The sequence below is a fragment of the Periplaneta americana genome, chromosome 15 (assembly GCF_040183065.1).
Source record: "Periplaneta americana isolate PAMFEO1 chromosome 15, P.americana_PAMFEO1_priV1, whole genome shotgun sequence".
Classification (NCBI taxonomy): Eukaryota; Metazoa; Arthropoda; class Insecta; order Blattodea; family Blattidae; genus Periplaneta; species Periplaneta americana.
Window position 1 is genome coordinate 33,226,915 of NC_091131.1, and position 26,960 is coordinate 33,253,874.

Genomic DNA, 26,960 nt, shown 5'->3' on the forward strand with positions numbered 1-26,960 from the left:
TCAGAAGAAAAATTTTTGGTACAGTGCAACTCCACAAATAGACGCTCATTCTCGTATACTTCACGATACAAGGCAAGTCAACGCACCCTGTCCCGTGCTGCACAGGGCTAACCAGTTGAACCAATGCAGTAGTGTGCAGATACTCGTACACGTTGGCAGCAAGGCAGGGAACAAAAAATGTGTGCTTATGTTGAAGCAGAAGTTACAAATATTGGAACGGTTTAAAAAAGGTGAATGAATCAGAGTCATCCCTCAAGAATTTGACATTTCGATCAGAACAGTGCATGGGATAAAACAAAATTCATCTAAATATGAGGCATTCTGTAATGGTTATAAGAAGCGTTGTTATTTTCAGTTAATTGTTGGGTGAAAACACAGCTTATTTTGTGTAATTTCCTAAATTTAATCAATAAGGATGATTTATGTTCTCTGTTGAAGGGTATACACCATTATTAAATAATTTAATACACAAACACAACTATTACATGAAATGCTCAATAAGTTTTTATAGCTTTATTCTCTTCAGCTCTAACTAACAATAACAATAATCCAGGTTGCCAGGCGACGATAGAAAAGATGCAAAAGCAAATGAATGTGGTGTATAAACAATTGAATGCTCTTTCATATCTATACTAATAATAAATCTGTAGCCAAAATTTTTCTGATAATTTTCGATTTTCCAAAAATAATTGGTTCTAACATATATAATTAAACACCCTGAAACCGAAAATCGCTTTTTTGAAATTTTTGTTTGTATGTCTGTCTGTATGTATGCTTGTTACCTTTTCACGCGATAATGGCTAAACGGATTTCAATGAAAATTGGAATATAAATTAAGTTCGTTGTAACTTAGATTTTAGGCTATATGGCATTCAAAATACATTATTTAAAAGGGGAAGTTATAAGGGGGCCTGAATTAAATAAATCGAAATATTTCGCTTATTATTGATTTTTGTGAAAAATGTTACATAACAAGAGTTTCTTTAAAAATAATTTGCGATAAGTTTTATTCCTTGAAAACTTTTGATAGGACTGATATTTAATGAGATAAATGAGTTTTAAAATTAAAATAACTGCCATCTAAGGCCGTGTAATGAATTAAAAAACAAATGACTTCGTCTATAAGGGGCCTTGGACAGCAACAATCGAAAGCTATGAAAGATAGCCTACAGATAATGTTTCTGCGTTTCTATGAAGTAATATCGGAAGCTAAATTAACCGATTTGTATAATTAATTATTAATTCACCATTGGAAAGTGTAGTTTCTCTAGATGGACATAATGCTATAATGTTATCACAGTAACTTCTGAGTGAATCGAGGACAGGTAAGATTAAAATAGATTCTTATGCACAGAAAACTTGATAGGCTATTCTGCATATTAGTTTCCTGTATTTCCTAAACTAATTTTTATGACCAAATGAGTGGTCTCTGGATCAAAATGATCGCATTTTAATTGTTTAATTCAATTTAAAAAAAGTAACATAATAAACTATTTATCCTTCTATCAAACACGAATGTTCCCTGGATCAAATGTCCTATTTTAATTATATAATTACTTTATATTTATTTCTAACGGGTTCAGCGGAGCGCACGGGTATGGCTAGTTCAAGTATAAAAATATAGGGGTGCCATTTGAAATTTCAAAGTGGGAGTGGCTGGAGGTGGGAGGTGAAATCTAAAATGCATTTAAGCCTGGTTTCAGACTTCCCTCTCAATATCTAAATGTATGTGTGTTTTTTTTTTGTTTAAATTGAATTCAATTTAAATAACTAGTTATTTAGAGTGGGATGTTTTGAAATGAAAGCTCTGTATGTAGATACATTTATAGAGTTTTTCCTCTAGAAGTTTGTTTTATGTTTCAGATGTATCACGTATATTATACTTAATCACCAAGTTGTTTTGTTATATATTTTGCATATACTTTAATATATTATTTAAATTATGTACGTTAATTATTCATGTTTCGGTCCGCACGCCATAAAAACATTGTACAGCCCTATGTTCACCAATGCCCGCAGTACTCCGTAGAAAGACAAAGTTCGTACCTCGTCTCGCACACGGACCGTTGCTGTGTCTTTTTGTGGACTTCCACTGCACTCAATTCTGCGGAATTAATATCTTAAACGTTTCGGAATTATTTGCACTGTTCCTTCACCAGGATAATGCTTTTTTTTTAGTTGGTTTTTTAAGGAAGAAGATGGTTGAAAATACTAACTTTTACAGTTTTTTTTAATCTACAGGGCTTATTTTTTTCATACATGCTCCCCTTGGAATATGAACACATGCTACAAAATTTAATTCCTATCGCGTAAGTAGTTTTTAAGTTATGCAATTTTTTTAATGCGATACATTTTCAAAAACCTATCTCCTTCCACAAATTTTGAGCTAGCTGCATGAAATTTTTCCACATCTTCCTCAGTCCTCTGATACTTCGTATGGATATGTCAGTAGCATTTGAAAAGGATTAAAAAATAATTTGTGCGAGATCGTGCGTATTTGCTTATTTTCCGCACAAAACCGATACGCGGTAAGTGTGAAATACCACATTCAGTATTCCCAACGTAACACACATAGCAATTTCCCTCTTCTTACCGCTTAAGCGCCATATTCATTTTACTGCTTTAGGCTTTTAACATATTATTTTTAGAGACGTTTAACATAGTAATAATTATAAATTGGAAACTTACCACTGCAATTTCACCTAAATTGCACTGTTAATTATTGTTTTTAAATATTTGTAAAAATTAAGTAAAATCTACAACACCATAAAAGTTACTACATTTGTAATGCAAGTAACATTAAGGAAGCCGTGAAAAAATCAACAAGATTCCAGATGCCGATGTTATTACTGCAATATGCTATATAAATAATATTGTTAAAATATTAAAATGAAAAATAAATCATTACATAACCTTACCGTTTGTTTTAAGTTCGCATTTATAGACTGGGGGGAAAAAAAAAGACAGACGTATATCATGGCCTGCTGGAATATAGTAAACACAGAAAACATTTTATAGCAACAATGTTGAAGATAGATATTTTTGTTTTTATAAGTTGCCGTCATTGAATAGAAACGAAGATGGAGATTTCATTGCAACTAATTAGAAATTCTTCTTTCAGGTATGTAATAAACGATCTTCGCACAAAATAATGTACGATACACGAGCGGTATGTTTGTATTCATGTTCTCGGAAATTAAAAAAAGCTCAACTACGTTTCGCTTTTTCAATCTTTTCTTCGAACATGAAAACATCAACATACCGCTCTTGTAACGCATATTACTATTGTGAATTAGTGGCATTTTTTTTCGCATTTGAGCTGTAGTATTGTAAATATTTTTAAGACAAAACAAATAAGTACACTAAAATTTCCATGCTAATTATTACTAATGATATTATGCTGAATATATTAGTAAAATTTCAGTTTAAAAAATAATTTTTATATAAGGAGACGAAAAAAATTACTATTATTTTTTTATGATACACTTTAAAAATATTTAAGATATTTATCAACTGAGCTGAAGATTTGTGTGTAGAGGCCTACTATTTATGTGCCAAGTAATGTATGTGCAAAAAATGAAAACTGCACGTCCGTTGAACATTTTAAAATTTTCAAATTTTGCTTCACGTTAAACTTAAGAGGAAAATATAATAATAATAATAATAATAATAATAATAATAATAATAATAATAATAATAATAATAATGATTTATTTTAGCTGGCAGAGTTAAGGCCGTAAGGCCTTCTCTTCCACTCAACCAGCAAAAAGTGTATATACATATGCATGAACTTACAAAGAATTCAACAATTTGATTTAGATGAGAGTTACATGTATACAAGAATTATTTACAAATTAAACAACAAAATACTATGAACTATTAATTAAACACTGAAATAAACTGTGTAGCAGAATTAAACTAAAATACATAGAATGTTAATATATTTCAAATAATATTAGATAATAGAAAGAGATTATTACGAGACAATTAAAATACAGCACAATCAGGATGATGTCTAAAGAAAAAAGTAACAATGTAGTTAGTGATAGTTTAAATCAGTATGATTGGAGTGAAATGCTAATAAGGTTATCTTTTAAGCTGTTCTTAAAGGTGTTTGTTGTCTTGCAGCCCGTAATACTTTGTGACAAGGAATTCCATTGACGCGAGGTGGATATTGTAAAAGATGATGAATAACAAGATGTTCTATGAAGAGGTATACTTAGCGTGCCACAGATAAGTGATCTGGTATTTACGTCGTGGTTAGAGTATAGATAAGAGAAACGAGACGAAAGGTAATTTGGTGTTGAAGTGTGCAGAATTCGAAAGAGTAAAGACAAAGAGTGTAAAGTTCTACGTTCTTTAAGTTGGAGCCACGAGAGACTTGCGAAGGACGGTGATATGTGATCATATCGTCGGATGTTGCACACGTATCTGACGCACATATTCTGAGCTCGCTGTAACCTGACTGACAATTCAGAATTTAGGTCACTTAACAAAACGTCACAATAATCGAAGTGCGGCGTTACTAGGGTTTGCACTAGGGTAAGTTTTAGTTGCTGGGGCAAGAAGTTTCTCAAGCGACTCAAACAGTGAATGGAGGAACAGATTTTTTTTATCGTTTCTTTAACTTGAAAATTCCAACTTAGATTATTATCAAAAAAGAAGCCAAGATTTTTTACGATAGATGAATAAGGGATTAGCGTGTTGTTAAGGGTAACAACTGAAAGATTACTGTTATTAAGGGAGTTAACTAAACGCTTATGTCCAATAATTATGGCTTGAGTCTTACTTGGATTAAGTGCGAGTCCGAAATTGACCGCCCAAGTGGAGACAGTGGCTAGGTCACAATTTAACTTGTCAATCGATTCATTGATCGTATTGGGTCTGGAATGTATGTAAAGTTGTAGGTCGTCGGCATAGAGGTGATATCGGCAATACTGTAAGTTCTTTGATACGTCATTAATGTAGATAGAGAAAAGTAGTGGTCCTAATACGGAGCCCTGCGGCACTCCCGCCTTTGTGCATCTCCATTGGGAGAATTGATTATCAAGTGAAACACACTGTTGGCGGTCACGTAGGTAGGAGTCCATCCAGCTCAAGGGAATACAAGGGAATATAGGGAATACAGAAATATTGGTTTGATTTTCATTACCTAAGAATACAATAAGATAACCAAATGGCTCAATCATTGAAAAAGGATGATGATGATGATGATTATGATCTTATTGGTGGTGGTGTTAGTGTGGTTGGTGGCTGTGGTGCTGACTGTAGTAGGGATGAAGTTTACTTCCAATGTCAGGACTAGTTTATAACTAAAATTGAATGCTGTGTTTATTTCTCGACACACGTCATAGCTTATTCAACCACAGGCAGCGTTGTTTAATAAAACAGCACAATGTTTACAAGAAGAAAAGAGAAGTAGAAAAATGCTCCTAAATTTACGTCTTATTTCCCAGTAAGGCCGCATTACAACGTCACATTTTTTTATCGAACGCATTCTTGGTGATGTTGAATCTTAAAAATTGAGTTATACTGCGTTGTCGTGAGTTTATTCTGGGTGGCCTACATTTCGACAATCCATAGGCTACACTGTTAACTATTGGTGTTATTTATTTTATTGGGTTATTTTATAACCCTGTATCAACATCTAGGTTATTTAGCTTCTGAATGAAATGAAGGTGATAATGCCGGTGAAATGAGTCCGGCACCGAAAGTTACCCAGCATTTGCTCGTATTGGGTTGAGCGAAAACCCCGGAAAAAACCTCAACCAGGTAACTCGCCCCGACCGGGAATCGAACCCGAGCCACCTGGTTTTGCAGCCAGACGCGCTGACCGTTACTCCACAAGTGTGGAATATTGATGTTCTCAAACTAGCAATTCTCGATCTAGTCGTGCAATTTTCATCATTCACCAACGGCCGGTGAAATGAGTCCGGCACCGAAAGTTACCCAGCATTTGCTCGTATTGGGTTGAGCTAAAACCCCGGAAAAAACCTCAACCAGGTAACTCGCCCCGACCGGGAATCGAACCCGAGCCACCTGGTTTTGCAGCCAGACGCGCTGACCGTTACTCCACAGGTGTGGAATATTGATGTTCTCAAACTAGCAATTCTCGATCTAGTCGCGCAATTTTCATCATTCACCAACGGCCGGTGAAATGAGTCCGGCACCGAAAGTTACCCAGCATTTGCTCGTATTGGGTTGAGCGAAAACCCCGGAAAAAACCTCAACCAGGTAACTCGCCCCGACCGGGAATCGAACCCGAGCCACCTGGTTTTGCAGCCAGACGCGCTGACCGTTACTCCACAAGTGTGGAATATTGATGTTCTCAAACTAGCAATTCTCGATCTAGTCGCGCAATTTTCATCATCACCAACGGCCGGTGAAATGAGTCCGGCACCGAAAGTTACCCAGCATTTGCTCGTATTGGGTTGAGCGAAAACCCCGGAAAAAACCTCAACCAGGTAATTTGCCCCTACCGGGAATCGAACCCGAGCCACCTGGTTTTGCAGCCAGACGCGCTGACCGTTACTCCACAGGTGTGGAATATTGATGTTCTCAAACTAGCAATTCTCGATCTAGTCGCGCAATTTTCATCATTCACCAACGGCAGTTTGCTTTAAAGACACATAAGCGTATGAATTTCTATCTGATGAGTTGATGACTAGGGAAGTTTGGACACCAAAATATTGCCTAGAGGCGGCTACAGGTTTAAGGAACATTGGCTATAGGATGACGTTAGTTGTTTGCTTACTGATATACCTTCAGTGTCGTACGCAAAATGAAAGACGTCACGTGAAGGGAGCTCGAAGTTAAATGGATACAGTTTTTGTATTGTTTACTGCATTTTACTTGTAATAGATTGTTTTGACACAGCATGCCTGTTTTCTGTTTGAAAAGTAAACATTTCGTAAGGCGTTCATTTGTGATCTAGCAAATGTACTGTGAAGATGTATTAAAATGCCGCCAATAAAATCTGTAACTTTCAGCGTATTCCGAATCTCACCGGATCGGTGACATCAATGACATCACAATGCAGTGAAATAGGAACAAAACTGCTGGAAGGTTGGATAGCTATCATGGCGGCTGTAAACGTTGCTGTATGCGCTACGCTAGCAAGATTTTGCCAAATCTCCACACTGTCATCAATTTATTTCTTGAACCGGTAGTAATAACTGGTCCGTTGACATGTTCGCTCATAAGCCATTAACATATTGTTTTTACGTTGTGCTCATTACAAACAATACAGCAGAACACACCGCCATGACACAACAGTGCACGATGTCATTCGTCTGCTAATTCCCGCCCTATACAAGAACCAATCAGATTCACTGATGGCGGCCGATGGATACTGCCACCACCTCTGCAAGTTGATGGAACCGGTGCGACACCGATGGAGTCATCGTTGAAATTCGGAACACCTTGATACCAGGAGATTGCTCAGCGTTGAGATTCGGAACACGCTCTTTGCTTATGGTTGTTAAAGACTTCGAAAATGACTGTTTTTCAGTCAAGGAGGAAAATATATTACGATGTAAAGTGTGGAAGTTAGACATAAAAGTTAATAAGGTCCACGCCTGTGGAGTAACGGTTAGCACGTGTAGCCGCGAAACCAGGTGGCCCGGGTTCGATTCCCGGTGGGGACAAGTTACCTGGTTGAGGTTTTTTCCGGGGTTTTCCCTCAACCCAATATGAGCAAATGCTGGGTAACTTACGGTGTTGGACCCCAGACTCATTTCACCGGCATTATCACCTTCATCTCATTCAGACGCTAAATAACCTAGATGTTGATAAAGCGTCGTAAAATAACCTGCTAAAATAAAAAAAGTTAATAAGCGTCGTGATTTAGAAAACCATAGTGACTCTAAAAGACACATCGAACATCTGAAATTGTTTAGTGATTCGATTTCGTATCGATCCACTTTTTATTGTGACTTGTGTCTGATGATGGTATGGGAATATTCCGTTTCATAAACCTGAGGATCCCCATTTTAAACACTTCATTGAAAAATATAACGTATAGAAAATTGCCGACTCCAACAACCATGCGTATGGAATAGGCCTACTTACTCTCGTGTTAAGAAATAGCTTTAAATTCTATACGATCAGCTGTTGATAACAATAAATAGGTTAAACCAAAACTGAAGAATGTTCTTGGAAACAAAATTCTGCATATTCGAAACTCTGTGAAATGCAGTATGAATTAAATAAGATAATACACAACATTATAATAAATATAAACTATTTCAAAATGTCGCACCGATTACATAGTGTAAATTCGAAAGAACATTTCTTTATTTGAGTGACATTCGAAGCAGGTTTATATTTGACAATTTACGAATGTACACAGTTGTGACACTTAAAGTAGACCTACATCATTAATTGAAGGGTTCAGAGCCATAGTGGGCCAAGCGCCATTTATTAAAAACGCAGAAAGCAAGGGTAAAAGTTGAGTGAATACCATAGTTTAATGAAGATTGACATATCATTTAATTTGAATGTGTATACTTTATATTACTTGCTATATGTTTCCATTGAATTATGGTAATAACTTCATTTTAACCCTTGTTTTCTAGGTTTTAGTAAATGGCGCTTGGCCCACTATGGTTCTGAACCCATCAATTTTTATTTAAAATGTATCACCATTTTTCACAAAGAAGAGAATGAGGTAAGTAGCTTTCGTAAATGTGTGTTATAATCTGTTTGTTTTAGTTACCTGACTATACCGAGCAATGTTTTGATTCAAGCGTAGCAGAAAATTTTGTCCAATATTCTTTTGAGAAGATTAACGCCATACGTAGATGAATTTATTGGGGATCATCTGTGCGGTTTTAGGCGCAATAGATCAACTATTGATCAGGTTTTTTGTATTCGACAGATATTGGAGAAAAAATTGGGAGTATAAGGATACAGTACATCAATTATTGATAGATTTTAAAAAGGCATATGACTCGGTTAAGAGAGAAGTTTTATATAAAATTCTTATTGAATTTGGTATTCCCAAGAAACTAGTTCGATTAATTAAAATGTGTTTCAGTGAAACTTACAGCGGAGTCCGTATAGGCCAGTTTATGTTTGATGCTTTCTGAATTCACTGCGGGCTAAAGCAAGTAGATGCACTATCACCTTTACTTTTTAACTTCGCTCTAGAATATGCCATTAGGAAAGTTCAGGATAATAGAGAGGATTTGGAATTGAACTTTAATTATTTGGATTGTAGGTATGAATCTGACTGAGGAATTTAAAATTTGACTGAATATGCCTAAGTATTTTGAATTTAAGGACTATCACGAAAATACTCTTGTAGTCTCACGAAATTATATCAGTCCTTCTAGAGTGCTAAATTGTTTTGTTTATTTGTATTGCTTGTTTGCAATTATTATATGCATTTGTTTGAGGTAAAAATGTTGACATGTAACTTCCTGAAATCTAAAAATCTACGTACATTAAAAACACTATTTGTTTTTAATTTGAACCTTATTTGTGCACCCAAAACCTTAGTATCACGAAATTAGCCAAGTCAGCCCTATCAGCAATGTTTTAATGCTATGTAAAGTTAAAGGTTTCTTATACAGAGACATCATTTTATTTTTACTTACATTTCTAATATTAACCTGGCTATACCTTTGCTACCCCCTTCCACGACTGGAGTTCGATAATACTGGCGTAAAATACAAAAAAATCACTTTGCTAGGTATAGGAGGGAAGAAAAGTAGTTCATCCATTTACGTAAACTAGGAATTATCGCGATTTTGAGTTTGATAATTTTCATTAGGTTTTCCTTTAATCAAAATACAATATAGTATTAACAATAAGTGTTTTTACTCATGAACTGAGCTATCCATTCGGACGTATTCATTATGCAGTGTATATTATATTGTCTACAGCACATTAGCGTACAATTTAGAGAATGAAGTTAAATTGAAAAATAATCATAATATGGATATTTAAACACATTTTTGAAAATGGTGGCCGTTCATTTCGATACAGGCTTCAGTTCTTTTGTGCATATTATCGCACTACAGACTATTGTACCTAATTCAAATTACCAGTTTCGTCCTTCGTACTAGTAACTCATGTGGAAATAATTCTGTACTTAATCTATAAAAGATTACCTGACGTACTGTAAATTCAATCTTCACTTCTACCCGATCCGAAAAGATAAAATTACTTAGATATGCCATCTACTTTCCATCCAAGTAGTTACGTCGCAGGGTCGTAGAAAGGAAGGAGGTCCTTTTATTTAAGTTATTTTAAACAGTTGTATAATATTACGTAGACGTCCAATTCCTAACAGAAATTAATGTTTTCAGAAAAGAGCTAACACAGCCCAGCCATTAGCCTTTACAGAGGGGAGAGCAGAAGCAGGTGGGGAAAATCGGGATGAGACGTAAGCAAACGGACGACAGTACCTGTACGAAAATATGATTCAATATTGAAAACTCTTTTGTCACTGAAAAACGCGAATATATTTATGGAACGTACTATACTCACTAACTCAGTACTGTTTAGTGCTTTCAGGTTATAATGTCCATAACAAAATGTCCACAAGTACAAAAGGTCCACAAGAAAATGTCCATAAACTAAATAGTCCAACATTTAAAGCCCTGCATGCAATTTGTCTATGGAGTAAAAAAGCCCAACATCTATTTGGTCCATCATACGAAATCAATTCTTTCAGCTTTTCACAGTGCATGGGATTGTTTGAGGTTTTTTATTTCCTTTAGTGTATTGCCTAACTGCAAATAAGACTGAAAATACGTACCGCACTATATATAATGAGATAAATTATTCAGTACTCACTTGCAATCCTACCTATACAATGTGTGATTTTGAAACCGCCAATATGCATTCTTGTCGACATAGGCATAGTGAGTGGGTGTCCTTTTCACTTCAATCAAGCAATACGGAGAAATGCAGTCAACAGGGATCTTAGGGCACAATATTTGGATATTGATAACCCTGAAGTAAGAAACCAAATACAGGAAATTGTGGGACTGCAGTTTATTCCGCTAAATAACTTGCAATTTGTTTGGGATTTTTTAAACGAAATATTTGTGGACGATATCTTGGACTTAGCTTCTTACATTGAAATTACATATATTACTGGTCATCCGGCAAGAGGGCGACGGCGAGCAGTTCCCCCTAGATTTTCTCCTGAGACATGGAACATCTATGACAGACAGCGTACGAATAGTGTGGTTGAAGGATTCCACTCTCAATCCCAATGACTTGTGGTGGAACATCACGTGACCATTTCGCGATTCATTAGCCATTTGCAACAACAGAATCGGAAACAGAACATTTAGTAACCCAGGTCCTTGGTGGACATACAAATATTAAGCGGCCAGTAAATAAACGGTAGCCTATATCAATAATCAAACGAGAATTTTCAACATTGTCGGTAATTAACAATATTACAAAGATAGGAATGAAATTTTTCAACATAATTGAAATTATAATAAATTTCTCGGCACATTCCTTGCAGTTTTCCTTGTCGGACATTTTAGGGAAATGGACGAATTTATTTATGGACATTTTAAAACGTAGGACATTTTAAAGAAGAGGACTTGCTGACAGTGGACCTTTTCAGGTAAGGACATTTTTATGGCATGGACGAATTTTCTATATGGACATTTCTAAACGCTGGACATTTTCGTAGAGAGGACCTATTGCAAAGTGGACCATATCTCACTTAACCCTGTTTAGTATCACCGTAAGGCACTTTGATTGCATACGCGGCCTTGGTTCTGTGTGGAGGACGATTGGAAGTTTAGTAGTAGAAGGGATAATAATAATAATAATAATAATGTTTTATTTTCGCTGGCAGAGTTAAGGCCATAAGGCCTTCTCTTCCACTCAACCAGCCGTAATCAATACAATACATAAATTTAAATTACAAATATTTTCACTACACTTAAAACGTTCTCCAGCAATAATCTTCACTACACATTTATTTAAATTTAGATAAATCTATAAGGTAAAGTAGTAACTTAATTTATGAGCTAATTTAATTCAATGAATTATAATTAATTTAATATTTGAGATAGCTAGTAAAATGATGAAAATTAATTTAATATAAGCTTACTAGGACTATGTTACAGGGAGAATATATATATATTTCTATTTCTATAATGAGAATATTAATGTAATTGCCATTAGAGGTTTTGTAAATCTATTTAGAGAAATTAAAGATAATAATAATAAGAATGGACAGATGTTAGTTTCATTATAAGTAACAAATATTAATCAGCAATTCATCTGTTAAGTAAGAATTTATGTAATTTTGACCTAAATGAAGCAATTGTCCAACAACCCCTTATATCACTCGGAAGCGAGTTCCAATTTCTAGCAACTGAAACTGTATAGGATGAAGAATATAAAGATGTCTTGTGGTAGGGTATAATGAGTAAATTGTTATAATGAGATCTTGTACTTAGCTGATGATATACGGATAAATTTAGAAAAAGAGAAGCCAAATATATTGGGGTAGCGGTGCGCAGAATTTGAAATAAGAGAACAAGAGAATGCAGGGCTCGTCGATCGCTTAGCCTTAGCCAAGACAGAGTTTGGAAAGACGGGGAAACATGATCATACTTACGAATATTACAAATATAACGGACGCACGCATTATGCACACGTTGTAGCCTGCTGCTCAAATTTGCATTTAGGTTACTTAATATAATATCGCAGTAGTCAAAGAGTGGCATCACGAGTGTTTGTACAAGGATTAATTTTAATTTATCAGGAAGAAAGTGCTTCAGGGATGGGAGTGAAGTACATTCAAAAACTCAGGTACAATAAAAATTGAAGTAAAAATAAAATGATGTCCTATACAATTCAGACACAATCTGTATAACACTTTTGTACTCGGTGGAACTGCACGTTCGTTACTGTGAACAGCCTGTATAGTGGTCTTGAACTTTGCCCAGCTGACGCATCCACAAGGCTTCCCCTGCTGGAGATGATAACTGACTTGGTGCTAAATTTGTTCCCCGCTATTTATGCGACTTTAAGTTTCATTGTTTCAATTGGGCGGCAGTGAGGAACGTCACAGCTTATTTGAGGTTCGGGTCCGCCGAACGATGCAACGCCGGCCAATGAATTAACCTCCAAGGTCGTGAACGAAGGCGGTTAATTATCCCCCACCCCTCACTTTAACATTTGACCCCTCCCGCCATTATTTTAATAGTTAGTGAATGTGTACCACCTTCGCTCAACTGTTTTTGCGGTAATTAATAGAGGGAGCACATGTATTGATTCGGGATCGCGTAATGTGGGCTGCCAACCACTCCCAACACCCTAGCGAAGGGTTGACACCCCCAGGACCGGTTATGTAGGTTTGATGGTAATTGGCGGTTCTTTATTTAACGACCTTTTTAAGCCATTGACCATTCAGAGATGTTGAAGTGGTGTTACAGACAGGAGAGGGCAGAATTGTCATTCAAAGTATATGTAGGGAAAATTGAAGTTTTCACAGAAAAGTGCTTTTCAATCGCTTTGTAAACCACAAACTTTGTGAAGTATATCAGTGATCTAATCTCGACCCTTTTGGTGACAAATATAAATGGAAGAGAAACGATAACATGACAATATTGGAGTGATATTGAGGAAGTGGAGGAAGATGAGGTTATTGATAATGATATCTGATATACGATGCGATGTGATATCTGTGTTGAGGATCAAGGTCTACCGAATTGGGAACTAAATAAAAGGAAGTAGTATTAAATTAAACAAAAAGGAGGAGAAAGAAATGTGTATGATGAAATGAAAAAGGGGAAAAAACAGATGAAAGAAAAAAAGAAAAAATGCAAAAACAAAGAGAGAGAGAGAGAGAGATATTTAACCCTCCAGTGGTCGCGTGGATGACAATAGTAATCCAATACTTTATTTATGATTGGTGTTCCGAGATGGCAGCACTTATTTTATCTGTCATCTGGATACCTTTTATGCGTACATTTCTCTGCCCTCTCAGCTAGTCGATATAATTAAGAAGTGTTAAGCAAGAGTTTTCATGGCGAGTAGTTAATTTGGTGCGTTCTTGGATCATGACTGTGGTACACACAGATGTTCTCACTCTCTAAATTTATGTTTTCATCATCATCATCCTTCACGAATTAGGCCTCTGTAGACCTGTTTCGGCCCCATCTAGCAGTCTTCTTAAAGGTCTTCCTGGTCGACGATGTCCTCTAGGTTTATCTGTCCTTATACTGCTTGTTTGAGGCTTGAAAGTAATGTAATTTTCCCTAAGATAGGTTACTAGCCTTATCGTTAGGTAGTCCAGTAGTGGGGCTGCCACTTTTAGCCTCTGGACAGGCTTGTAATGCAGCATTTCCTCTGCATTTGATGAAACAGTTATACCGCTGTGACTCGGTCGCCATTTCCTCGTTGGTAGAAACAGGGTGGACCACGGGAAGGTGAGGATGGCATTTGGATAGGAGAGGCTGTATGTTTCGCGTCACTATCCCTTCTTCACCCCATTTATGTTTTTAGAACATTTATTATAATGTATGATTGGACAAACAATTGTCTTATGAATTTGGGAAAAAATTAATATAATTAGACTCTGTTAATATGTAATCATTAATAATTAACCTGACAAGGTTTAAAAAATTTTATGCGGAAAAAAAATTACTTAGAATATGGCTCACAACATTGTGATCCACGTGACCACTAACGTTGCATTCGGGCGCAAGATTGCTGGAGGGTTAAATAGATTGAAAAGTAAAAGACGAAAGAAAAGAAAAGAAAAAGGAATTGGAATAGAAAGAGAGATAAGAGGAAAAAGCAGAAATAATAAGAAAACTTGCAAAATATACTACGTAAGAAAAATTCATGTAATAATAATAATAATAATAATAATAATAATAATAATAATAATAATAATATTAATAATAATAATAATGGCAGTAATAATAATAATAAAATAATGATAATAATGATGATAATAACAATAATAATGACTAATAATGATAATATAATAATAATGATGGTTTCATTTAATCTGGGCGAATTAAGGTCATAGTCCTTCTCCAACACGCAACCAGGGGTAAAACTACGATACAAAGAACGTTACAAATACACCAAATGTTGTACACAAAAAATTGAAAGAGACAGTCATAGTATAAAGTAAACAATAAGTCAGTAGATATGAGACAATATAACGTATAGAAAGAAAGAAAGAAAGGAAGGAAGAATGAAAGAAAGAAAGAAAGAAAAAATACCGGTACATAATAGAATGTAGATAGCGAATGAAAATGCGTGAGATATAATAAATATATATATACAATGTATAGATATATGAGCCAATAATAATAATAATAATAATAATAATAATAATAATAATAATAATAATAATAATAATAATATATAATAATACTTACGGCTTTTAAGGAACCCGAAGGTTCATTGCCGCCCTCACATAATCCCGACATCAGTCCCTATCCTGAGCAAGATTAATCCACTCTCTATCATCATATCCCACCTCCCTCAAATACATTTTAATATTACCCTCCCATCTATGTCTCGGCATCCCCAAAGGTCTTTTTCCCTCCGGCTCCGAAATAACACTTTATATGCATTTCTGGATTCGCCCATTCGTGCTACATGCCCTGCCCATCTCAAACATGTGGATTTAATGTTCCTAATTATGTCAGGTGAAGAATACAATGCGTGCAGTTCTGTGTTGTGTAAATTTCTTCATTCTCCTGTAACTACATCCCTCTTATCCCAAATATTTTCTTAAGTACCTTCTTCTCGAAAACCCTTAACCTCTGTTCCTCTCTTAAAGTGAGAGTCCAAGTTTCACAACCACATAGAACAGCCGGTAATATAACTGTTTTATAATTCCAACTTTCAGTTTTTTCGATAGCAGGCTAGATGACAAAAGATTCTCAGTCGAATAATAGCAGGCATATTCCATATTTATTCTGCGTTTAATTTCCTCCCGAGTGTCATTTATATTTGTTACTGTTGCGCCATGATATTTGAACTTTTTTTCACCTCTTCAAAAGATAAATTTCCAATTTTTGTATTTCCGTTTTGTTTATGTTCTGGTCACGAGACATAATAATATAATTTGTATTTTCGGGACTTACTTTGTCGTAAAGACAATAATAAATTAAATCATATAATTTGTATTTTCGGGATTTACTTTGTCGTAAAGACAATAATAAATTAAACCATATGATTTGTATTTTCGGGACTTACTTTGTCGTAAAGACAATAATAAATTAAATCATATAATTTGTATTTTCGGGATTTACTTTGTCGTAAAGACAATAATAAATTAAATCATATGATTTGTATTTTCGGGACTTGCTTTGTCGTAAAGACAATAATAAATTAAATCATATAATTTGTATTTTCGGGACTTACTTTGTCGTAAAGACAATAATAAATTAAATCATATAATTTGTATTTTCGGGACTTACTTTGTCGTAAAGACAATAATAAATTAAATCATATAATTTGTATTTTCGGGACTTACTTTGTCGTAAAGACAATAATAAATTGAATCATATAATTTGTATTTTCGGGATTTACTTTGTCGTAAAGACAATAATAAATTAAATCATATACTTTGTATTTTCGGTTTCGGGACTTACTTTGTCGTAAAGACAATAATAAATTAAATCATAAGATTTGTATTTTCGGGACTTACTTTGTCGTAAAGACAATATTAAATTAAATCATATACTTTGTATTTTCGGGACTTACTTTGTCGTAAAGACAATAATAAATTAAATCATATACTTTGTATTTTCGGGACTTACTTTGTCGTAAAGACAATAATAAATTAAATCATAAGATTTGTATTTTCGGGACTTACTTTGTCGTAAAGATAATAATAAATTAAATCATAAGATTTGTATTTTCGGGACTTACTTTGTCGTAAAGACAATAATAAATTAAATCATAAGATTTGTATTTTCGGGACTTACTTTGTCGTAAAGACAATAATAAATTAGAAGCTTTTAAACACGATCTTGGAAACCATCTGTACAGAGGAGTACTGGGAGGTTTTTTTGACTAAAAGTAATTTTTCCCATGCATACATTGTTATTTCTCTCTCTTTAATATTCCTCTTGTTCCTTAGAGCAGCCGCGGCGAAAATGCGACTCACGAGCACATTGTGGCTCGCAGTGCTTTTCTCTCGCTTCCTACCTACAACCCCCACTCTCTTACTCACTGGAGTCGAACTCCGTTCTATTTGTATTTGTCTCGGACCTGCGAGTGGCGTAACGTCGCAATATCTCTCTAGAAACCATGTACCTCTATAAAAAACGAAAGTTTCAAGTAGGATGGGAGGATGCATTCTTTTGCTTACAATATGATGAAAATATTAAATGTATGATTTGTTCACAAATATTACTAGGAAAACGGTTGTGTAACATAAAACGGCATTATAAGTTACTACATGTTACTGATGAAACATTAAAAGGTTAAGTATTATTATTACTATTATTATTATTATTATTATTATTATTATTATTATTATTATTATTATTATTATTATTATTTTTATTATCATTATTATCATTATCATTATCATTATCATCTCTGTACGTCGATTCTTTTACAGCAGATGTACGAATATTGCGGTTAGATTTTCAATTTAAACTCACAGATTTACAATGTGACGTTAAATGAAAGCTAGATGTAAGGACTTGACAGATATTGAACTTTTCAAATCTTTGGAAAAAAATAAATATTTGAAGCTTCGTTCTTTCGCTTGCTCTGTTGAAGCCATGTTCGCTGTAACTTACGTTTGTGAAAAATTATTTTCAACAATGAAAATAGTAAAAATCAAATTTAGATCACGACTGACAGACAAATACCTTCGTGATCAACTACGATTGGTAGTAAGTGACATAATTCCTGATTTTGAAACTTTGTCGCAGAGACATTCTGAAGACAGTTAATTTTAGGTTGTGATAATGTGTCGTATGTTTTCTTGTTCATTTCTTTCTTCGTTACACGTCCTAAACATTAACTTCCCCTTCGGTTGTCCGCCTCCCTCCATAGGTGCTATGCACGTTGCAGCTTACACAGTGGCTCGGCGCACCATGGCCTTTTCGCCACGGCTGGCCTTAGAGTAACGGCTGATCTGTACCAATAGCAAGGCTCATATCGCAATATTATCAGCCGGGCCTCTGTTTGTGTGTATCGTAGTCACTACATTGAAACAGTCCAGTTTAAATGGACATCATTTCTTTGCATAGAGGTAACGTTGTAACCATTGGATTTTTTTGCAGCTGGCAACGAGTCTCAATCCTCTGGTATGACATCCTAAAGGAGAGCAAAGAAGACAAATCGTGAGTATATTCAAGTTCATTTTTTAATACTTTTTGACTTCCATAAAAACATTGTTTTAATAGCACGTAAGAAATTTACTTTTTAAATACTCGAATTTACGATCTAAACTTTTACTCACTAAAGATTTTGAAGCAACTTTGTGGTATATAGTCTTTAAGATGTGCTCTGCGGGGTAGTTTCGCCATAATTCTCGCACTAATCTTATTTTTCCTTTTATTTCCATTTTAAAATGAAACCAGAGAAGTTTTCTCTTTGTCTTACTTGTGGTATTATATGTCCATGTTGATTGCTGTTAAAATAAGCATTTTAAAAGCGCTTAATTTTATAATTTATTTTTATCCTCTTGCTACCCCCACCCTCCTCTTGCTCTAACCCTTCTTCGGACTCTCTTTCTCCCTTCCCCCTCCCTATAATTTCACATCGCAAATCAAAATGTTGGAACGTTTCCATCCTACATAACGAGAATAGTAGACTATAAAGGATGTCGTGGGGAGGGGGAGACATTTGGCAATAAAAAGGGAAATTTTGGACCGCAATTCATGTAATAATAACCCCTTATTACTTCTCCCTTGCAACCCTTTCGCCTTTTACGTTTTCAGAAAGAACTTCTATGTTGGAATTTGTTACAAAAGTGACAATTAGACATTGGATCAGCATGTTCGAGAGTTTGTCAAGTGCTTTGAACCTCCCAGTCACTTCTACAAAGTTGTTTTAACTTCTTTCCTCGAGTTTCGTAATGGAATAATATATGTGTTATAAAAAGAAAAACTTTTTGTGCGAAATCGTGCGTATTTGCTTGTTTTCCGCACAGAACCAATACGCGGTAAGTGTGAAATACCACATTCAGTATTCCCAACGTAACACACATAACAATTTCCCTCTTCTTACCGCTTAAGCGCGACATTCATTTTACTGCTTTAGGCTTTTAACATATTATTTTTAGAGACGTTTAACATAGTAATAATTATAAATTGGAAACTTACCACTGCAATTTCACCTAAATTGCAATGTTAATTATTGTTTTTAAATATTTGCAAAAATTAAGTAAAGTCTACTACTCCACGAAACTTATTGCATTCCTGATACAAGTAACATTAAGGAAGCCGTGAAAAAATCAACGAGATTCCAGATGCGGATGTTATTACTGCAATATGTTATATAAATAATATTGTTAAAATATTAAAATCAAAAATAAATCATTACATAACCTTACCGTTTGTTTTAAGTTCGCATTTATAGACTGGGGAAAAAAAAGACAGACGTATATCACGGCCTGCTGGAGTATAGTAAACACAGAAAACATTTTATAGCAACAATGTTGAAGGAAGATATTTTGGCTTTCCGAAGTTGCCGTCATTAAACAGAAACCAAGATGGAGATTTCATTGCAAGTAATTAGAAATTCATCTTTCAGGTATGTAATAAACGATCTTCGCACAAAATAATGTACGATACACGAGCGGTATGTTTGTTTTCATGTTCTCGGAAATTAAAAAAGTTCAACTACGTTTCGCTTTTTCAATCTTTTCCTCGAACATGAAAACGTCAACATACCGCTCTTGTAACGTATATTACTATTAACTACAAAGCACTCTAATGTTATTTGAAACAGAAGAATGGAGTAAATAAGTATTTAGAGAAGACAGAAAGACTACAGTATGCTAAGTGTTAGCACACGACGGGATGGTAAAAGATGAATCGCAACACTTGGTAATTCATGCGGAAGATGGGGACAACTGCGGATTCTCCAGGCATCAGCAAATGTGGCGTGGTTATAAAGAAAGCTAGTACTTACTTACTGGCTTTTAAGGAACCCGGAGGTTCATTGCCGCCCTCACATAAACCCGCCATTGGTCCCTATCCTGAGCAAGATTAATCCAGATATTGACCAGATATTTTGTATTCGACAGATAATGGAGAAAAAATGGGAGTATAAGGGTACAGTGCATCAGTTATTCATAGATTTCAAAAAGGCATACGACTCGGTTAAGAGAGAAGTTTTATATGATATTCCTATTGAATTTGGTATTCTCAAGAAACTAGTTCGATTAATTAAAATGTGTCTCAGTGAAACGTACAGCAGAGTCCGTATAGGTCAGTTTCTGTCAGATGCGTTTCCAATTCACTGTGGGCTAAAGCAAGGAGATGCACTATCACCTTTACTTTTTAACTTTGCTCTAGAGTATGCTAGAGAAAGCTAGTTAAGCACAAAAATTATTTTGATTAAGATTATGTTTAATATCTGTCAGAATCGTAATAAAGGTTTTCACTATTTTTAGCAGTCATCATCGTCGTTAGTATTGTCATCATTATCATCATAATTATCATTAGAGGTTGGATTTCATTCATCAGAACATTGGAAGCAGGTTAGCTGTATATAGAGTGTAGCTGGAGTTTGACGAAACGATCTCTCCATGGATACTCCCAAGCAGAATATCAAATCAACCGTCATCGCGCTTGCTTAAAATATACAGGGTGAACAGTAAGTAATGTCATTAATTTCAGGGAGTTATTCTTTGATATATTTCAAACGAATTAATACAATTTCTCTCGTTTTTGCTTTCTTTTCGAGATAAAAATTGTTTTATATGAAATATATATCGTTCCGGCACTGGGAATCGAACTCGGGACATCTCAGCTATGCGCACTGAGCTCTCTTTCCATCTAATGGGTTCGATTCCCGGTACCGGAACTAATTTTTCTCAATTTAATAGATATAGATATTAGATAGATATTTACAGTATGGCTACTTAAAATGTGTCTTAGTGAAACTTACAGCAGAGTCCGTATAGGCCAGTTTCTATCTGATGCTTTTCCAATTCACTGCGGGCTAAAGCAGGGAGATGCACTACCACCTTTACTTTTTAACTTCGCTCTAGAATATCCCATTAGCAAAGTTCAGGATAACACAGAGGGTTTGGAATTGAACGGGTTACATCAGCTTCTTATCTATGCGGATGACTTGAATATGTTAGGAGAAAATCCACAAACGATTAGGGAAAACGCGGAAATTCTAGTTGAAGCAAGTAAAGCGATAGGGTTGGAAGTAAATCCCGAAAAGACTAAGTATATTATTATGTCTCGTGACCAGATTATTCTACGAAATGGAAGTATAAAAATTGGAGATTTATCCTTCGAAGAGGTGGAAAAATCCAAATATCTTGGAGCAACAGTAACAAATATAAATAATACTCGGGAGGAAATTAAACGCAGAACAAATATGGGAAATGCCTGTTATTATTCGGTTGAGAAGCTTTAGTCATCTAGTCTTCTGTCAAAAAATCTGAAAGTTAGAATTTATAAAACAGTTATATTACCGGTTGTTCTGTATGGTTGTGAAACTTGGACTCTCGCTTTGAGAGAGGAACAGAGATAAGTGTGTTTGAGAATAAGGTTCTCAGGAAAATATTTGGGGCTAAGAGGGATGAAGTTACATGAGAATGGAGAAAGTTACACAACGCAGAGCTGCATGCATTGTATATTTCACCTGACATAATTAGGACCATAAAATCCAGACGTTTGAGATGGGCAGGACATGTAGCACGTATGGGCGAATCCAGAAATGTATATAGAGTGTTAGTTGGGAGGCCGGAGGGAAAAAGACCTTTGGGGAGGCCGAGACGTAGGTGGGAAGATAATATTAAAATGGATTTGAGGGAGGTGGGATGTGATGGTAGGGACTGGATTAATCTTGCTCAGGATGGGGACCAATGGCGGGCTTATGTGAGGGCGGCAATGAACCTCCGGGTTCCTTAAAAGCCAGTAAATAAGTAAGTAAGTATGGCTACTTATAGTCAATGTTTATTCAATGAGGATGGCGAGGACTCATATAAGATGAATACATGCATAATTATTTAAAGACTGAAAACCAAATGAAACACATCGAATAAACTTGTAAACTGTTGTATAATGTACCGGCATGATTTTATTTTCCTCTCGAATAAGTCCTATTTAATAGGTAATATACAGGGTGTTTAAAAAAGAAGGTAACCGAAACTTAAACTCAGTTTGGGTTACCTTTTTTTAAACACCCTGTACCACCCTGTTAGGAAGTCTGATCGTGTGCTTCAAGTTTGGGCTTTACTCATTATCAGGGAAAGGATTTATATGTAAATACATATTTACTTATAAAGCTAATATAATTTATATTTTGCATTATCTTTATGTTTCACAATGTGTGTAGGGTTGAAAAATCCTACTTTTATTTTCCATATTTTTCCATATTTTAGAGTTTAGTACATATTTTCGTTAATTTCCATATATTTTCCATATTTCATATAAAACAGTCCATATTATATTAGGTTTAACAATAAAACAAAACAAAATTCCATTAACTTTTAAAAATACATTTCAACAATAGAGATTTAAACACATGTTCAGTAATCCCTTTAACATCAGAGTTATTTGAAAATTAGCAGTCCTATCAACAATGGGAAAGTAAGTTACAAAACTGTATTAATTTAATTTAAAATTTTTAACAGACTTCAGTTGTGCAGCTCAACAGTTAAATGCCAGTCAGAGTACACATAGGTTCAGTTTTGTAAATCATACTATAAAGACGGTAAATATGCCAAAAGTACGTCATTCAGTCAATTTAAAATCAAAACTAACAAGTTACATTTCAGAATTTAAAGAAGATGGTTTATCAACTGACAATAAAATATTATTTTGTAATTTGTGTCAGTGTGCAGTATCATCTACACAAAAGTTCCTGGTGCAACAACACATTACAACTAGTAAACATCAGGCCAACAAACAACTAAATTCCAAGCAGAGACAATTGTTTTTAACACAACCAACAACATCGAATGTAAGATCTGAGTTTAACATCGACCTGTGCCGTTCTCTCATCTCTGCTGATATTCCTCTCTACAAACTAAAGAATAAGGTCTTCAGGGAATTCCTTGAAAAATATACTCAACATACAATCCCGGATGAGTCAACACTTAGGAAGACGTATGCTCCATCCATCTACGATGAGACAATACAGAAGATAAGAGATGAAATTAAAGATAGTTCAATTTGGGTTTCCATTGATGAGACTCCCGACAAAGAAGGTAGACTTGTTGGTAATGTAGTTATCGGTTTGTTAAGTGAACAATATTCTGAACGAATTCTTTTACATTGTGATGTTCTAGAAAAGTGCAATAACAAAACTATAGTTAAACTGTTCAACGAAGCTATGGGTATCCTGTGGCCAAAGGGTATTATGTACGATAATGTGTTATTCTTTATTAGCGATGCTGCCCCTTATATGGTCAAAGCTGGACAAGCATTATCTGTTGTATATCCTAAATTGACTCATTTTACTTGTGTGGCGCATGCATTTCATCGTGTGGCAGAAGTGGTCAGAGACAATTTCCCTAAAGTAGATTTGTTGATTTCATCAGTGAAAAAAGTATTTCTCAAAGCTCCCAGTAGAGTTAACGTGTTGAAAGAAATGTACCCTGAAATTCCATTGCCACCAAAGCCAATTTTAACTAGATGGGGTACATGGCTAGAAGCAGTTGAATATTATGCCGAACATATAGACTCTATTAACAATGTTCTCCTTGCATTGGACTCTGAAGATGCAGTCTCAATTGATACTGCGAAAACAGTTACCTGTGACATAAGTGTGAAGAATGACTTAGCTCACATTCAGCATACATTTTCATGCATCATAAAAACGCTCAAAAGTCTCCAAAATAGGCACCTTTCACTATCTGAAAGTTTTGAAATTATAAATAGTACTGTGGAACAACTGAATCGTGGTAGAGGTAAAGTTGCAGATGCAGTAAGAGCTAAGGTGGACACTGTACTTTCAAAAAACCCTGGATATGAAGAACTACAAAAGGTTGTTGCTGTGATGAGTGGTGAATCAACAGTGAAGATTAACTTGGACTTATCCCCAGCAGACATTGTGAAATTGAATTATGTACCAGTTACTTCTTGTGACGTCGAACGCTCTTTTAGTCAGTATAAATCTATCCTCAGAGACAATAGAAGAAGATTCACTTTTCAGCACTTGAAAGAAATGTTTGTAACCTATTGTTATGGTAACAGACAATAAAAATTGTGTTTTGTTGAAACTACATTGGAAGATAAGGTACGTCCATTATATTTTTTGTTTAGTTTGATTAAAATGTACCAATATTTAACGTACATAGTCATTTTTTTTATAATTTTAAGTCCATATTTAATTCCATATTTTGGTAAAAATCCATATTTAATTCCATATTTTGGTAAAAATAACTACATATATATTTACATATTTCATATATTTTTAGTCCATATAAATCCGTTCCCTGCTCATTATCCATTATACTATTGCGCAACTTTTTCTACTGCCCAAAAACGATCGTTCCTGTTATATACAGTTTCTTGCAACGCCATCTGAAGTACGATCTACGATCTTAGAGAAAGACGGGGAAAGTTGTGGCACGCCTTGAGAATGGTTGCAGCACTGCGGAAGCGCCGGGTGTGGACAGCTTTACAAAGAGACTCAGCGTTAGAAAGAAATAACAATTGACAATGGCATTGCACGTTACTTCTTCCTTCCCCCTTCTCCCGAAGAGTGACACAGTTAAAAGTACAGAGAGCTGCACCATCATGATGACGAATTGCATACCTCCGTGGCGATAAACTGTCAGGATCTCTTAGGAATGTTTTTGTGTGTACAAAAAGTTACACTGATTTCGCGATTTGAAATTCTTGGATAAAACTGCAATACAATAGAAAATGGGTCATCCGGAGTTGTCAGTCATCTGTCGAATTATCGCTGGAATATCGGCTTTCGATCTTCAATAGACTTTATGAAATCCTAGACGAACTGTCATTAATAATAATATAGCCTATTACGAGAAACTTGTTACAGTGTATAACTAAAAACATAAATTAGGTACGATGGTGTTTTAATTTCATTGTGAACAATCCAATATCCTTACACTACTTTCAGAAATATAATATAAATAATAAAACAATCCATAATATTTTAGTCAGAAAAATAAGCAATTCATACCTAATATAAACACATTTTCCTCCAAGAAACAATAACATTGAAAATATTATAAGGACTATAATGATTTAGCGGTCAGCGCGTCTGACTGCGAAACCAGGTGGCCCGGGTTCGAATCCCGGTCGGGGCAAGTTACCTGGTTGAGGTTTTTTCCGGGGTTTCCCCTCAACCCAATACGAGCAAATGCTGGGTAACTTTCGGTGTTGGACCCCGGACTCATTTCACCGGTATTATCACCTTCATAATCATTCAGACGCTAAATAACCTGAGATGTTGATACAGCGTCGTAAAATAACCCAATAAAATATAAAAAAATAAAATATAATGTTTTAGATTAAATCATTATCAATAACATGGTGATATGAAAGTTTCTTTCCTTTTCTTCTTCTTCTTCTTCTTCTTCTTCTTCTTCTTCTTCTTCATCTTCATTAGGCTTTACAGTCTGCTTACGCCAAAACAAGAGTTTCTCCACCATTTCTTCGGCGTTCCAGGATCTCTTCTCAATATGTTAGTATTTTATTCTTTCAATTTTTTGCTAAATTTCACTGCTTGTGTACTTTGTGACGTGATAAAGTGTAAAAGAAGGTCCTATGGCCTTAACTCTGCCAGTATAAATAAAGAAGTAAGTAAATAAATAAGTAATTAAATAAATAAATAAACAAACAAACATGCAGACTAGTATAAAGAAGTAAATAATAAATAAATAATTGAAAAAAAATAAATGAATAAGAAAATAAGTAAATCTATACTAATAATAAATCTGTAGCCAAAATTTTTCTGGTAATTTTCGATTTTCCAAAAATAATTGGTGTTGACGTATAATTAATCATCCTCAAACCAAAAATCACTTTTTTTTTTATTTTTGTTTGTATGTCTGCCTGTCTGTCTGGATGTTTGTTGCCATTTCACTCGATAATGGCTGAACGGATTTCGATGAAAATTGGAATATAAATTAAGTTCTTGTAACTTAGATTTTAGGCTATATGGCATTCAAAATAATTTATTTAAAGGGGCCCGGATTAAATAAATCGAAATATCTTTCTTATTATTGCTTTTTGTGAAAAATGTTACATAACAAAAGTTTCTTTAAAAATTATTTCCGGTAAGTTTTATTCTATGGAAAATTTTTATAGGACTGATATTTAAGGATATACAAGACTTTTAAAATAACAATACAATACATTTTCACCTCCGCCTCAGATTATAGCGTTGTTGTTCCTGCAGTAACTCCTATGTGCAAAATATAAAATTGTTGAGTAGGGAGAAAAAACACATTTATTCATTCCATGGCAATGGTACATAGGAGATCGTGAATTCTTACATTTTCGAAAGAAAGAAATATAATTACATATCACTATATATGCTGTACACTATTTAAGTTATTTGAAGGGTTCAGAGGCATAGTGGGCCAAGCGCCATTTACTGAAGACGTAGAAAACAATGGTTAAAATTAAGTTATTACCATAATTCAATGGAAAAATATAGCAACAATAGCAGCTATCCCGGCTGCAACGAGACGGAAACTCTTGGTCACGTGTTGGGATTCTGTCGAAAAACGGAGCTGCTGCGCAACAATCGACACCATAAGGCCAGGACCGGTATTGCTGATGTCCTCAAGCGTCGTGGATGGGAAGTATACGAGGAGA